Here is a 16676-nt window from a genome sequence, read left to right on the forward strand (position 1 = left end):
TAAATAACTTACCAAACTTTCAGTCAACTGTCCAATGCTTGCGCTCAACCCGAGCAACAATCTCTGCGAATAGTCGGGCAATTCGAGCAAGGAACAGAACAGCGGGAATGTCTGGTCGGCGAATAGCCACAATACACTATTGAAATCCGCAGGGAATACCTCTAGTAAATGCGCATGATGGCGAATATGTGGTATATGTGGCGTGGTGGTTATTATCTGGCAAAACAGACGCCCGGCCAGGCCACGTGTGCGATCTATTTTCTCAACAGCCTGTTGCATGAAACCAAGTATAATTTTGTGAACCTGCTCGGGCTGTAGTAATTCCTTTGGGCAAGTCGTGATTAATTGGAAGAGCCCTAAAAACATATTTTTAATTTATCATTCATTATAAATCCATTACATTAATTTTACTTCAGTCTTCATACCATTCATTGCCGCCTCGCGCACCCAAGCGCCAATGTCACCACGGTTATCTAATGTATATTCATCCAAGGACTGCAGAAAGCAATCCACAACTTTGTTAAAGTACTTTGGATTGCCAAAGGAGACTAAAGAAAGAAATTAAATTTATTACTCAGTCTCAAAGAGTAACATTTTTTTAAAATTTCCAAACTTCAGTTACCTTACTCTATATGTACATACAGAATCTGCTATACAGCTCACCTTCAGTATTATTATCGAATCCCAATGTGTGGACGACATGGCTGAGAGCCTTGACACTATCACGTCTGGCCTCACTCCACGTACCCGTTACAAGATTCTCATGTTGATTCAACAACTCACCAGTTGTAATAACCGCTTGTGTTGGCGTGAGCGAATGTTTTATCAGACTCTCAAGTATATCGTCTAAATGTGGAGCTATCATAAAGTCAGACAATGCGCCCAAAGCGCTTATATAACCCATTCGTAGGTATTCTTCTAAGTGATTGTTGGCACCTTTGAGATAGCCATGAATAATTTCAGCATTAGTAGCAGCATGCTCATCGCCTTTATAGTAGGATCTACAAAGCTCCGCAAAGGCATCAGTTGCGGCCTCGCGTATTGCCAAAGCTTTATTTAGCAAACATTTGTCCACAATATACTGCCAGCATTCAGGAATTTGTCGAAGACATTATATAAAGACTATCTGCATATTTGTTTAATATTTAATTAACTCACCCAGGCACATTTTTGATGTTTCTATGCGTGCCACACTGCAATTCTTAATGAAATCTGTGCAACAGTGCTTCATTATTTCACCACTCATTCCGCGGAACGAGTCACGCAGCACATAGGTTGGCAACAATTCATTGAGCTCGGACAACAATTGATTCGTGAGCAATTTTTTGCTTGCGATCCCCTCTTCTTTTTGCTCAATCTCGCTCAACGCCAACGTTATTTCACCAATTGCCAAAACAGTCCCATGTCGCATATTGATGTCAATAGATTCTGTCTTTCCAAAAAGTTGGCCTAGCACTACAGCAGACATGTACTCAGGCGCACGAAATGTCAGATTATACAAAGCCTTCGCTGCCAATTCTCGTATTGTAGTGTCCCAGTGATTTACTTTTTTCTCAACCAAATGATCGATTAAGGGTTTTTGGTACTCCCCAAATTGCGCTATGAAATCCGAGACTTTTAAGTAAGAATTTTGTCGCATACCTACTGAAAAGAAATCGGTAGCTGTGCAAATTTCTATTCCATGTGGAAAGTTTCCAAGACGACCGACGCTTTCTTGGAAGGCAGCAGCTGCGGCACGTCGACAATTTATTTCACGATCAAAAACAGCCACTGTCAGCAGTCCCGAAGATATTTGTTCGACAAATGGTTGAAAATCCGCCGGATTGTAAGCGCGTGCAAATGCCCAGCACATATAACAAGCGGAATCTCGAATATGCTGTCCAACTGACATATAGCCCTTCATTTCGTCATAGAATAGGGCTTGCATCAACAGGGGGACCAACGTGCGCAAACGGTGTGGTAAAAGTAGTCCTCGTTTTGCCAACTCAGCCAACGCTAAACAAGCACCATGCCAAGCCTCATGTGGTTCTAATAGGTTCAGTATGTCTATGACCGAGCCAATTACTTCATCTGCAAGCTCTTTGGATAGACGATTGGTGACGCGTCCTACGCCTTTAGCAGCGCTCCAGCGTATATCACTGCCCCCGCTACGCAATGCTTGCAGTAATTCTTCAATAACTTCCTCGATGGCATCAGGCACAACTATTTCTTCTCCATCGCCGCCTTCACCCTCAGGATCTTGATCATTTCCGTTTGCACTTTCATCCGTAGCTGCGCTATTAGTTTTATTCAAGTTCATTGCCAGCGAACGTGTTCCTAATGATTGATACAATTTTGTGTCTCAATATGTATGTAAATTCTAACAAACTTTATTTATATATGTCTCACCCCGCTTATACCGCCAACCTGCCAATCTTGGTTTTAAATATACCAACCCAATGCGTTGCACAATCTTTATATAGCTGTTATATTTGAGAAAGTCATTGCTATCCTTATACTGTAGGCCAACTACCCACTTCAGCAGCTTGTCCACATAAGGTATCAAATCTTCACGTTTTCCGTGTTTTAAAATTGCTGAGATTGCAGCTAATTCGCCGAATTTAGCATCAGAAGTTTCTAACTGATGTTGGCTTATCACCCAATCCAAATAACGCTCTAAGTAGACCTCTTTAATGTCGGCTCGCACTAAATATTTCGCTGCCAAATATGCAGCAATATCACTACATGTATCACTCGTGGATGTGTACAATCTACAGAGGTCAAAAATGCGTTCCATTTTGGATTTGTTCTGCAGGGGATTTAGTGGTAGCTAAATTCCAGCTAAAAAAGGGCTAAAAAAGAGCTAAAAATCGTCGTTGTGGCTAAAAATGGTAGCTAAATTTTTTTACCTTCATCTTATATATAAAACTAAGTGCACGTTTTCGGTGTGACCTCATAACTTGAGAACAACTTCACCGAATTCAACCAAATTTATGTGGCATATTCGATTTATCATGCAGATGGTTTATGCGAAGTTTTACCGAATTCGGAAGAGGGGGCGTGGTACCACCCATACTAACTAAAATATAAAAATAAGTGAACGTTTGTGGTGTGACAATATAACTTAAGAACGGCTTCACCGAATTCAACCAAATTTATGCGGCATATTCGGGCCATCATGCAGATATTTTATGTGGAGTTTGCCCAAATTTGGAAAAGGGGCGTGGCATATGTATGTATCTTATGTATACAAATAAGTACACGTTTTTGGTGTGAGCTCATAACTTGAGAACGGCTTCACCGAATTCAACCAAATTTATACGGCATATTCAGGCAATCATGCAGATGGTTTATGTGAAGTTTGCCCGAATTCGTAAAAGGGGTGTGGCACCTTCCATACTAACTAAAATTTTTTTGTTGTATATCTCTTGAAATATTTGTGGTAGAGTACTGGAAGTTGGTATAGAGGTATAACAAATAATTCCATACTCATGGATAAAAATGGGCGGTATTGGAATTGTCGGCCGCTGTGGTGTAGTGGTAAGCAGTGCGCGCTTTCACTCATCAGCACCCGGGTTCAAGCCCTGGTCAAGGCAACATCGCAAAAAATAAAAAAAAGGCTTTTTCTTAACAGCGGTCGTCCCTCGGCAGGCAATGGCAAACCTCCGAGTGTATTTCTGCCATGAAAAACAGCTTCTCATACAAATGCAATCGCCGTTCGGAGTCGGCGTAAAACTGTAGGTCCCTCCGCTTTGTGTGAGAACATCAAGGCGCACGCCACAAATCGGAGGAGAAGCTCGGTTAAACACTAACATATGTGTAAGCGCCAATCTATTATTATTATTATTATTATATTATTGGAAAAGAGGGCGTGGCACCTCCCATCTTATATATAAAGAATAAGTGCAAGATTTCAACCAAATTTATACGGCATATTCGGGCTATTATGCAGATGGTTTGTGTTAGGTTTCCCCGAATTCGGAAAAGGGGGCGTGGCACCACCCATACTAACAAAAATTTTCAGCTGGTATATCTCTTGAAATATTTGTGGTCGATTCCTGGAATTGGTAGCTATACGTGGCCTGTTCAAGAGTTGGCATTCCAAATTGTTTTTTTTTGTCATACCCAAGATGGAAAAACCAAAAAATTTGGTATATCCAAATGTGTTGGATTAAGATTTAAAATAAAGAATATAAAATTTTGATATAAAATAAATGATAAATTTTCATATAGAAAAATTCCAGGACTTTTCATTCGTTTTTCAATATTTGGTGTAGAGAAGCACACCGGGGTACTGCTAGTATAAATATATATGTATACACGCAAACATTTTCTATAATTACTGGTATAGAAAAACAATGAACTCTGAAAAGAATTAATATTTTATTCAACAAAAAAACTTTTTGTGTAACACATAAAGCATATTAAGGGCCGCCGACTTACCTATTTTAAAGTATAGTTAAATCGTTAATGGATGAGATAACGGCCCAGAAACGTAAGGAACATACATAGACATATGTTTACTTGCCTTAAAGTTAAATTCATGAAAATCATAAAAAAAAATTTAATGTCAATGATGAATAAATTTTGAAAAGAGCTAAAAAAAGGGCTAGGGGCAATTTCAAATTTTTGTGGCCAAAAAAAGAATTTGGTAGCCAAATTTAGCCACCAAAGGGCTAAAACGGCAACACTGATAAAAACTAAGAAATAAAGAGAATGTACATACATATATATATGTGCATAAGAGTAAAGCTTAACTCTTTGATTACAATGTAAAAATCCATAGCTATGTTATTTAAATATATGAATATGACCCAACTGGAAAGTGCTGAGATACACACATATCTATGTATATATGTGCGTCCGACCCAACATCCCGGCCCCGTTGAAAGTATTTGGCAACTTTCAAGATACTGGTAACAAAGCCAACTTGTGTATGGGTCGGCGAATTACTCCTCTTGCGGTACGAACATCAGCAACGCGTACACGGTCATCCTTACCAGGTATAACTGATTCGATACGACCCAGCACCCAACATTGAGGTGGTAAGTTATCATCATGCACGATAACCATTTGGCCTACGGTTACATTAGTTGACGACTTGGTCCAGTTTTTACGCACCTGAAGCTCGTTTATGTATTCTTGTGACCAGCGACGCCAAAGCTGTTGTTTAATCGAGCTTACTCGTCGCCAATGTTCTGAAAGATCCAACTCCACGACTGGGGTTTCAGGCATTGCACGCATTGCATCTCCGATTAGGAAATGGCCTGGTGTGAGTGCAGCCAGGTCATTCGGGTCCGACGAGAGCGGAGACAAGGGACGGGAGTTTAAAATCGCCTCTATTTCTGCAGTTACAGTGGTTAGCTCTTCGAATGTGAGTCGGGCATTCATTAAAGTACGGTTGAGCAACCCCTTGACACTCTTGACTGCTGACTCCCACAGGCCGCCAAAATGGGGGGCCCTGGGAGGGATGAAATGAAATTTGATGAACTCATTTAAACAAAATTTATTGATGGAGTGGATCGTTTCTTCATTGAATAAAAATTGCTTGAGTGCCTCCAATTTGTTGTTGGCTCCTTTGAAGTTGGTAGCATTATCACAAAAGATGTCGGACGGAAGTCCGCGTCTGGCTACCAAGCGCTTCAAGGCCGCAATGAAGGCTTCGGTTGACAAATCGGACACCACTTCAACATGCACCGCCTTCGTGGCAAAACATATAAAGATGGCGATATAGCTTTTGTAAGGCACTTTTCCGCGGATACGTAGGTACGTGTTAACCGGGCCACAAAAATCCACACCGCATCTTGAGAATGGTCTCGATGGCGTAAGGCGCTCGACAGGTAGGTGACCCATTATTTGTCTCTCCAGGGTTGGTCGATAGCGAACACAGTGAACACATGAGCGAACGACCCGCCGTGCTACTTCTCGTGCATTGACAATCCAGAATCGTAGACGGATAAGGCCAACTAATGCCTTTGGGCCCGCATGGTAGTTCTGCCTGTGAACAAATTGTACATATCGTCGAACAAATTCATCTTTACCTGGGAGTAATATCGGATGTTTCTGGGTGTATTGAACGTTTGCCAACTCCAAGCGACCTCCAACCTTAAGCAGCATAAATCCTTCAGTCACCTGCAAAAAGGGATTTAAAAATTTAAGGTGGCCGCTGACCTCTCTTCCTTTGCGAAGTGCTTGGATGTCATCGGTGAAGTATTTGGTCTGCAAATTCCAAATAATACAATGCATGGCACGTAGTAGTTCTTGTGGCGAGGGAGATGGTGTATCGAAAGAACACAATTTTCTGCTTATGTAACTAAAACGAAGCATCCAGGCTACGATTAGCAAACAACGGCTATGCGAGCTGATGTTGTAGATAACTTCGAGTAGATAGTTGGTAACGCTAGTAACAGCAAATGCCGATTTGCGTTTTTCCGAATCAACAATATTTTGGTCAATATCACCCGGCCTTTGTGTTGGCCACTCGTCTTGGTGTTGTAGCAAATAAGCAGGACCCTCGAACCACATAGACTGATTTAGCTCATCCACCGAACATCCCCTTGATAATAGGTCGGCGGGGTTACAGCGCGTTGGAACATATTTCCAATGACAGCTGGAAGTTTGCTCCTGTATTTCAGATATTCGGTTTCCGACGAACGTGGACAGTGTGGCGGAGTGTTGCTGAATCCAGAATAGCACGATTTGCGAGTCACTCCACAAGAACGTCGAATACTTGTGGTCAGCAAAGTTCACTTTGATTTTGGCAAAAAGTTGTGCCAGCAAATGGGCGCCGCACAATTCCAATTTCGGAAGCGATAGTTTTCTAGTAGTTCTCTGATGGATGCATCGCAGAAACCGTGCAACTGAAGGCTCCCAGCATTTGGTTGTAGGCAAAATCGTGGTATCTTAAGCAGCTCCAACGACGAAAGTGATGAGAGAAACGAAATCCATGCAGTGTGGATGTTATGTGGAACTGACTCATCCCACTGCAGCCTAAGTAGCCACAGTTCTTGCATAATAATTTTTGCTACTATGATGACAGGTGACACTAATCCCAACGGATCGAATAGAGATGAAGCCACTGACAGTATTGAACGTTTAGAGACAACGTTAAATGTCTCTTTGATGGTGCAATCATCGACAAACTCGATGTAGTTTGAATGCCATTTTGCAAGTTCAAATCTACCACGACGAAGTACTTCGGTAACTTCTGTTTTGATTTCACGAAGAGTATCAATAGTATTTGCTCCACAAATGAATTCATCTACATAAAAGCACGATTTTATGGCCTCGGCACCGATTTTAAACTTATCCAAGTATTGATCAGCCAAATATGACATACTACGTATGGCAAGATATGGAGCAGCAGCGGTCCCGTAAGTGACTGTATTGAGTTCATAAGTGCAAAGCGGTTCATTGGGTGTATTTCTCCAGAGTATATACTGAAACTGCCGGTCCTTATCATCAACAACAACCTGTCTGAACATTTTGACAATATCGGCAGTAATCGCGTAGCGATACAATCGAAAATGAAGGAGAAGCGTGTATAGCTCGAGCTGTATGGTTGGTCCGACCATCAATAAGTCGTTAAGTGACTTCTGTGACGTAGTCTGGCAGGAGGCATCGAAGACAACCCGTAACTTTGTCGACGTACTGTTTGGCTTAAATACACAGTGGTGGGGAATATAAAAATGAGGCACATTCATCTTCGGCGTACTCACCAAGCTCATATGGCCCAAACGTTGGAACTCTACCATGAAGTCTATGTATTGTCGCTTAATATCTGGTGTGCGGCTCAAGCGACGTTCAAGAGCTTCAAAGCGTCTGCGGGCGGTTTCATATGACCGACAACAAGGATTATCCTTGAATGGAAGACGAACTACAATTCGACCATCGTTTTGTCGGCGAACCGTGGTGATGAAGATTTCCTCACATTTGCGTTGCTCTGGAGTGTAGGTATCAGCTGGTGTCCTAACATCTTCGATACGCCATAGGCGCTCTACGTTCTGGTTTATGGATTCGTCCAGTGATAGTGCATAGCTGTGCGGTGTTGTAGATCTTGCATCACAACGACCGGAAACAACCCATCCCAGGAGGGTCTTCTGGAGCACAGGCAAATTAGGACCAAGTTTCACTTACCCAACAGATAGGATATCAAAAAATGCTTCGGTTCCAAGGAGTAGGTCAATGCGGCGCGACTTGTTGAAGTTTTCGTCAGCCAATAGCGTATTCTTGGGTAGATTCCATGATGAAATGTCGATTTCCGATTCTGGATGATAGGCAATGTGCGATGTGACACAGAAATCGAGTGGCAATTCCAATTCGACAAAGCGTGATTTGATTGTGGTAGACGTGCGATGCTTAACCTGAGTTTGCGACTCCCCAATGCTGCGAATTTCCAAGTTGCTTCTCTTACGGGGTAAACGAAGTGTTTGTGCGAACTCATCAGATATAAAATTTACCTGGGAGCAGGAGTCCAGTAGAGCGCGGCCAATTCTGTAACGACCTGTAGCATCCTTAACCTGTACCAACGCAGTGGCTAGTATAATTCGATTCAAACAAGTGTCCGTGTGTGTATGAACAACGGCATCTGAACTCTGCTGTATCATCGTTATGGGCTGTGATGCCACCGGAGAAGCTGTGTTATTAGCATCACGATGTAACAGCGTGTGATGTGGACGAGTGCACGTTCGGCATCTGTGCCTTGAGGGACACTTCGCAGCCTGATGACCTTTACCGAGACAGTTAATGCAGAGCCCCAAACGTTTTGCAGTATCGTAGCGTTGATTAAGCGTATTTCCAATAAGTTGAGGGCACCTAAAGGTTCTGTGTTCGGTATTTGAGCAAACGTGACAGGCTTGTGGTGTACAGTTGAAGGTCAACCCTTGTCGTTGCGGTTTTTGGTTGCGTGGTTTACTCACTGATTGTTGACTCATAGTAGCATCCATGCTGGGCTTACCTATAGATTCTAGGTATTGGCAACGTCGTTCAACGACGCTAATGCAAGATGTCCATGTCGGAAGATCTCGGAAGTCTAAAAACTCATTCCATTTCTTCCTGGTGTCCTGATCGACTTTGTCCATCACTACCGAGATGAGCATAGCCTGAGCAATTTGCGACTCAGAACCCAGTGACAGTAACGAGTTGTACAGGGCTGATGCATTGTCAATGAGACTACGCAGATGTTGCGCATTCGATTTGGAAACATTCGGCAAGCTGAATAAGGAATTTATATTATCCAAAAAGACGAGCGTGGGGTTGTCATAGCGAGCTTTAAGACGTTCGAGCGCTTTCGGATAATTTTCAGAAGAGATCTGAAATGCCTTCACAGTTTCTAAAGCCGCTCCCTTCAAACAATTAAGCAGTTGGTTGAACTTCTCGATAGAAGACAAGCTAGGTTGACTATCAATGACTTGCTTAAATGACGTTACGAAGTTTTTGTAGTCGGAGTACTTGCCATCAAACGTAGGAAGTGCCAGTCGTGGTAGCTTCATGGATGTTGAATGAGAAACGCAGGGCGAAGCATCGGCCACGGTTGTATTGTGGGCGTCCGCGCCCAATTGCTCCTTAATGCAAACCTTAATAGCGACATATGTGTCTTCGATTTCACTTCTGGTGTCCTGCTGGGCTTCGTCTGGATCCATCTTCTCCATTTCGGTCTGCACTGTCATTAGCTGCTTGAAGTAGGCTTCTAAAATAGACAAACGACAGTTTAGTTCAGCTGACGAGACTCCAAGTTTTGTATCAACTGTGCTGCGAATGCGGGTTATGTTCCGACGGAGATTAGTACGCTGCTGCTTAAGAGCTTCTAAGTTGGCCATTTTGGTGATACAAATTAAGAATTAATTGTGGTTTGATTTTAATACATAAGTTCCGCAACTCGAAAATCAGCTGCTGTATAATTCGTGGCGAATAAACGATCTTATGCAGAAGTGCTAACTGCATGAATACCCTCAATGTATGTATGTAAAACACTGCTATGTTTTTGTGCCTTAGTACAAAGGAATGTAGCGGTAGGCTATGGCCAAATTGAACAACGTGTGATGCGACGATGTACAAATGTGTATGGTTTCTATGCGAAATATTTGCCCTATGCAAAGTTGTGGTGGCGTGATTTCATTCACCGCTATCGCCAATGACAATACCCTCGGACTGCACGACCAACAATAACGACTTCTTTACGAAGTGGCGCGATAATACCGTCCCGCTAACAACAACGCTCCTATAGCGTAGTGGGTGACAACGACAGCGCTCCTGTAGCGATGCCTGGAGAACAATAGAGAATAGCGGTGCGGTTCTGGCAGGCTTTATACATGTGCAAATGAATGTATACTAGTTGTACATATTTATGTACAATGAGCGATGACTGGTCGCCCAGTGTTTTAATATACAAACACTGGCCTGCAATTTTGTAAATGCAGCTAACGATGTCCCGTGCCAAGTGTTTGGAGACAATGTACTGGCGTGCTATGCAAAGAAAGCGCTCTGGGAAACAGCTCCTTGCGATCTCGAATGCAATTTCCACAGAGGTGCGAAAATGCACGGGATTTTAATTTCAATAGAATCACGTGCCCCACGCTGGGCGCCAAAATGTATAATCAAGAGCGTTTTCTTGATGCGTAAAATTTACTTTAAAATTGCGGGGGTGAAAAACTTGAAATTAAAACACCGACCGTGTAGTTTCGCTGTCCAAATTCAACTGTTTTATTATTCAAAAGCATTAGTTCCATCAAGCTATGGTAAATGTAGCACAAAGCATGAGATAAAAACTAAGAAATAAAGAGAATGTACATACATATATATATGTGCATAAGAGTAAAGCTTAACTCTTTGATTAAAATGTAAAAATCCATAGCTATGTTATTTAAATATATGAATATGACCCAACTGGAAAGTGCTGAGATACACACATATCTATGTATATATGTGCTTCCGACCCAACAGTGGCTGCTCCTGGTATCTACAGTCGTTATAACGTGTAACATCTTTCTACCTTAGTTTACTGTTTTGAATTGCTATAATATTCACCTTGACAATAATTCCGTATACTGCTGGTAATCCCTTTCGAAGCCTGGCGCATCACAGGCCTTCATTGTATCGATCATACCCAGTATTTGCTCCAATTCCGTGAACTGTTCCAGCGTATTCGAGGGACCTTCTTCGTCCTTCAGTTCCTCGCATTGTAGCATATTTGGATAGTTTTTTATTTAACTATTTTACTGAAAATTTTTTAGATTTTTCTATTTTTTTAAACAGCCGGTTGCTGAGTCCGATGCCAGTATTTTTTCGATCTTCCTGAAATCATCATGAACCAACTAACGTTGGTTCATGTGAAATCATGATAAAAACATATCAAGGTAAAACCATTGAGAGGCAGTCTGACGTTTGCCAACAATATAATTTTAAAATCAAAACTCAAACTCACACACACATTCTCATTTTCAATCTCAAACAACAACAATTGTGAACAATTAATTTTTTTTTATTTTCAATTTTATATGATTTTAAAATGTTGGCAAACGTCAGAAAAAAATTATGGCCGACGAAATGAGTGAATGAATTTACCTTGTAATGTTTTTATTGTGGCGAATACTGCGGCAACACAAAGCGAACAACGAGAAATAGGCAGAATGCATGATTCAATAATGAAAGGTTTTGTAAGAAAAACTTTCTCTCGCTCTAATTTTATCAATGACACTCCCACCATACTCCTAAAAACAAAAACAGTGATATTTCTTTTCCAAATATCTTTGCAAGTTTTAAGAACATTTTTAAATTGTTAGTAGTGAAATTTTTACTTTTTAAATTTGAAGAAATGTTTGTTCTTCATTCGCTGGCGCCAACAAGACAAAATGGGTGAGCATCGTTGGACTACAGAAATTCAATGTAGGCTAAGGAGACGAAATTCTCTTAAATGCCGAAATATATTTGTCGATATTCGTGGAGACCTCTTGATTCTGCCAAGCATGCAATGGTTTTGGTAAATGAGCCAACGAAGGTATTTAGGTATTGTCCTCCACAACACACTCCTGGTGTCTCCGAATGATTCTTTGACGCAATATAATATTGCCAAACCGCATCCATAGGCCCAATTGTCACACGACAGCTCGGTTTAGTCAATGGCGCGATGTATGTAATTGCACACTTAAAAGGTTTACGCACGAGGCGAATGTTGGCTGGCGACCAACTTTGTTGAAAGCGATTAGTTGAAAGTAGAATGCAAAGTTGAACAATGCAAACGCCTTTTTATGGCGAATATTTTTATATTTTTTTATATTTTGATATTTTTAATCATTCAAATTTTCGGGCAACCCGGCGAATGGTTAATTATCTGACAGTTGTATAGTCTCCCCAGAATATTAAAAGTGCGACATCAAAGAATTCGAATTACCATATTCGAAACAATCGAGCCATATCCGCGAAGGAAACCTAAGCTCCAAATTTTTTTATTTGCCGTTTTTTTTTGTTTAATAAATACTGCATATTTTCCACAAACAAATAGCTTCTTCATATCCATCATCTGTCAAACAAATACAACAAAAAAAAAAAGCTGAAAGTGGACCATCCATTCTCGAGTTATGCGCCATCTGACGTACGCAAGTTTGGTATATACATAGAAATATTTATTTTCAATAACAATCGGGGGTTATATTCGATGTAAATAAGCTTGTTTAAATTAAATAATTAAATCAAATTCGTTTTTGTTTTAAAATACCACCATTCACTAATATCCACACCTTTTTATGGAATTTAGCTCCCATTTTAGGAAGTGTGATTGAATTCTTCCCCTTTTTCCCCTGCTTCCATAAACCATCCCTGTGGGTGGGAGTGCCAAATTTTAGAAAAAAGCTACTTACAAAACCTTTAATAATTGAATCATGGGCAGAATGTTCGAAGAATGACGTAGAATGTTCCACAAAGAGAAACGTCAAGTTGGATGAACACTGCGAACAGCGAGAGAAAGAGAATGAGCGATAAACTTCAGAATGTTCTAGAGTTGCCATAAGTGCCAGCGCAGGTATATAAGGGCGCCGCCACCGCGAGGTGAGTGAGTTACAAGTCAGCAAGCTACAAGTAAAGTAAGCAGAGAAGCGAGTTGCGAATAAGCAAGCTATAAGTTTAATTGTGTTACCAAGTTTAGTTAAGCGCTGTTATTGCTTTAACAAGTATTGTAAAGTGTTTCTACTGTATTAGCGAGTATTGTAAATTGTTTGTTGTACAATAAAGTTAATTGTACTACAATTTGGTCATCGATTGCATTCATTTAACAATCCAGCGATACGAACCGAGAGATTTGGGAAATCCGGACGAGGTTTCAAGGATAATCGTAACAAGTGGTGTTAGAAGTGGGATTGTTAAATAAATCCCGAAGGAGTAACTACTAAAAATGGCGAAAATTCAGGACTTAAAAATTGAGGAGCTGAAACAGGAGTTGGAAAAGCGTAATTTGGCCACCTCCGGAAGAAAAGTGGAATTTTTATCCCGGTTGCGAGAGGCTATGGAAGCTGAAGGCATCGACGTGGACAAATACGACTTCCAAGGTAAACCCGACGATACATCCGCAAAGGACGAACAGAAGGATGAGGCTGCATGTTCGTCGAAGGATGTGCAGCAGACATCCGGGAAGGTTGAAGAACAGCAAAAGGCTCTTTCGTCATCAACAGTTAAGGACATGAACACGTTATTGGCTGCCATGTCACAGATGATGCAAACACAGGATACACGCATGTCAGAGATGCAAACACAATCGTCAGATGTTTCATCGCAGATACAAGCGCTGGAGACTCGTATATCAGCAGCGGTATAAGCACAGATGTCATCCCAACTGGAAGCACAGGATGCAAAGATTGTACAAATACAGGAAAAAATCGAAGAGAGACAGAACAAAGTCGAGGCTAAGATGGGCGAGTTAGAAGGTCGACTCCGAGACTTGCAGTTGAATCGTCCAGCTACTTCGACGAGCGCACCCAAGGTAAAAACCCCATCCTTTGACGGCACGATTCCTTTCCAGGCCTTTAAGCTCCAGTTCGAAAAAACGGCTGCAGCAAATCACTGGAGCATGGAGGATAAATCCGCTGCACTATTCGTTGCATTGAAAGGACCTGCGGCAGAAATCTTGCAGACTATTCCCGACTGTGAAAGGAACAGTTACGATGCGTTGAGGTTGAAAGGTTGGCTCATTTGGCAATTGGAGATGCATCTGGTGAGCACCTCGAAAGATTAAAAATGGCAAATGTTTTAAATGAGGAAAACCAGGCCACTTCGCCCGCGATTGCAGCGCAAGGTCCAGTGCGCTCAACAATTCAGCAGGACGCAAACGCAGGACTGGAGGAGACGAATCCAACTCCAATCAGTCGTTAAACTAAAACGAGCCAGCAGCAAGGCGCGCGCTGGCTCCCGGAATTGAATGCCCCATAATCTCCGTCTCGCGAATTGGCAGGAATGCGAGCAACATCACTATTGGTGGATGTGTGAATGGGCAGGAAAGAGTACTGACAGTGGATACTGGAGCGACACGTTCCATTATTCGACCGGATTTGGCCACTTTTTATGTAAAGCCACTACCTGGAGCAAAGCTGCAGACTGCAACTGGTGAATGCACCCAAGTGTTAGGAGAAGTACCATGCGAGGTAATAATCGACGATGTGGCCTCGTACACTAAGTTTATAGTTGCAGACATTGTGGATGAAGTCATCATCGGCGTGGATTTCTTACTTGGCCAAGGCATGAAGATTGACAAAACGGCGGCATGCAAAGGCCCACACAGAAGCAGTTCATGCTGGAAATGTGGTCAGCAGGGCCACATAGCCTCTGCGTGTAAAGAAAGCCCAAGCTGCTACCTGTGCTCGGCAGGAGATGGACAGAAAAATGCCCATCACCTGCCCGGGTCGGGAGCGTGCAAGGCCTTCAGGGATGCCCTTGCTGAGGCTAAGACAAAGCTTGGGAGAATATGATTAAATTTATACAAGGCAATATGAACAGGAGTAGGGTAGCTGATGACCTGCTGGACCAATTGGTTCTTGAACAAAGAGCAGACGCTGTCATCATCAGTGAACCCTATAGAACAAAGGAAACCTGGCATGTTGACCAATCAGGCTCGGCCGCGATATGGATTGCTAACCCCAACCATCGCGCAGAGAGCAGCGGGGTCGGACGCTGCTACGTCTGGGTTAAAATGGCGCAAATAACTCTGGTGAGCTGCTACCTGTCCCCAAACGACACAGCCCCTGTCTTCCGGGGAAAGCTCGAAGACCTTGAAGACGAATTGCGCGATATAACCGGCCACATAATTGTTGCTGGAGATTTCAACGCAAGAGGCGTGGAATGGGGTATGCCCCAAACAAACACCAGGGGAAGACTGGTCCTTGAAATGGCAGCCCGCATTGGCCTGACCATCCTCAACACCGGAACGACCCCTACATATCGAAGGCCGGGTTTTGGATACTCTATCCCTGACATAACCCTGGTCTCAGAAAGCCTTCTTCGAAGGGCTGACGGATGGAGAGTGATGGAAGACCTGAGTGGTAGCGACCACAACTACATCACCTTCCAAGTCACTGACATCACGCGAGGGCAAACACGTAGTATCCCTCGCAGGAAACCAGGATGGAACCTGTCTAGGGTCGATGTTCGCAAGTTCGATACGTCATTCCTAGCAGATTCCCAAGGCATTTCACCCACAACGGGAGAGATCCACAACAGGGAGTCTTGTACTAAGCTGGTCAAAGAAACTATGCGCTGCATTCACCGGGCATGCAAAGCCTCAATGCCACAGAGGAGAGCATGGTCAGGTAAAAAGCAGGTATACTGGTGGAATGACCGAATTACTGAGCTGCGAAGGGCCTGCCATAGAATGCGGAGACTCGCAACGCGCGCTCGTGGTAGACCCGAGGCGCTGACCAGAGCAGCAGCCTACAAAAGCGCTAAGAAAGCACTTGGGGCCGAGATACAGAAGAGTAAACGGAACTGCTGGAAAGCGCTATGTGACGAAGTGGATCGCGATCCCTGGGGCCAGGGATACAAAATAGTGATGAAAAAGTTCCATACATCATCCATCGGGCGATGGATGAGGCCCGAGTTAAGAATATAGTGGATGCGCTATTTCCAACACACCCACTAAGAGCCGACACAGTGTTCGTCGAGGAGCAAGCCGAGGCACCACTGTTTTCGACAGACGAGCTGAAGCTAGCCCTGCGAAGCATGAAAGCCGGCAAGGCTCCAGACCCAGATGGCATACCAGCGGAGGCAATCAGGTTAGCAGCGGAAACGAGCCCTGATCTTCTGCTTAACATGTACAACAGCTGCCTTAGGGCCCGGGTTTTCCCAAGCCAATGGAAGAAGGCGAGACTGGTGCTTATACCCAAGGGCAAAGGGGACCCAAACTCTCCTTCATCCTTCCGGCCACTCTGCATGCTAGACACAGCAGGCAAAATGATGGAGAGTCTGCTCAAAATAAGCTTGACGTCAGCCATAGAAAGCGAGGGAGGCCTTTCACCGCGACAACATGGCTTCAGGAAGGGACACTCAACTATAGGAGCAATTGGCGAAGTAGTCGAGGCGGTACATAAGGCCGAAGAAGCCTGCCACCAGGCGCGGCCAATAGTGCTGCTAGTAACACTGGACGTCAAGAACGCCTTCAACTCGGCAAGATGGGACGATATGCTGGAGGCCTTGGAACGGTCATTCAAGGTTCCAACATA

The 16676-nt window shown here is 43.1% G+C and overlaps 1 pseudogene; it reads right to left on the reverse strand.

Annotated features, from left to right (window-relative positions):
• LOC118742082 overlaps positions 1-11185 on the reverse strand; it is an 11915-nt pseudogene extending 730 nt beyond the window's left edge.
• Positions 11186-16676: the final 5491 nt, after the last annotated feature.

Source organism: Rhagoletis pomonella, unplaced genomic scaffold (assembly GCF_013731165.1).
Source record: "Rhagoletis pomonella isolate Grant_MI unplaced genomic scaffold, Rhpom_1.0 Rhpom_scaffold_00006, whole genome shotgun sequence".
Lineage (NCBI taxonomy): Eukaryota > Metazoa > Arthropoda > Insecta > Diptera > Tephritidae > Rhagoletis > Rhagoletis pomonella.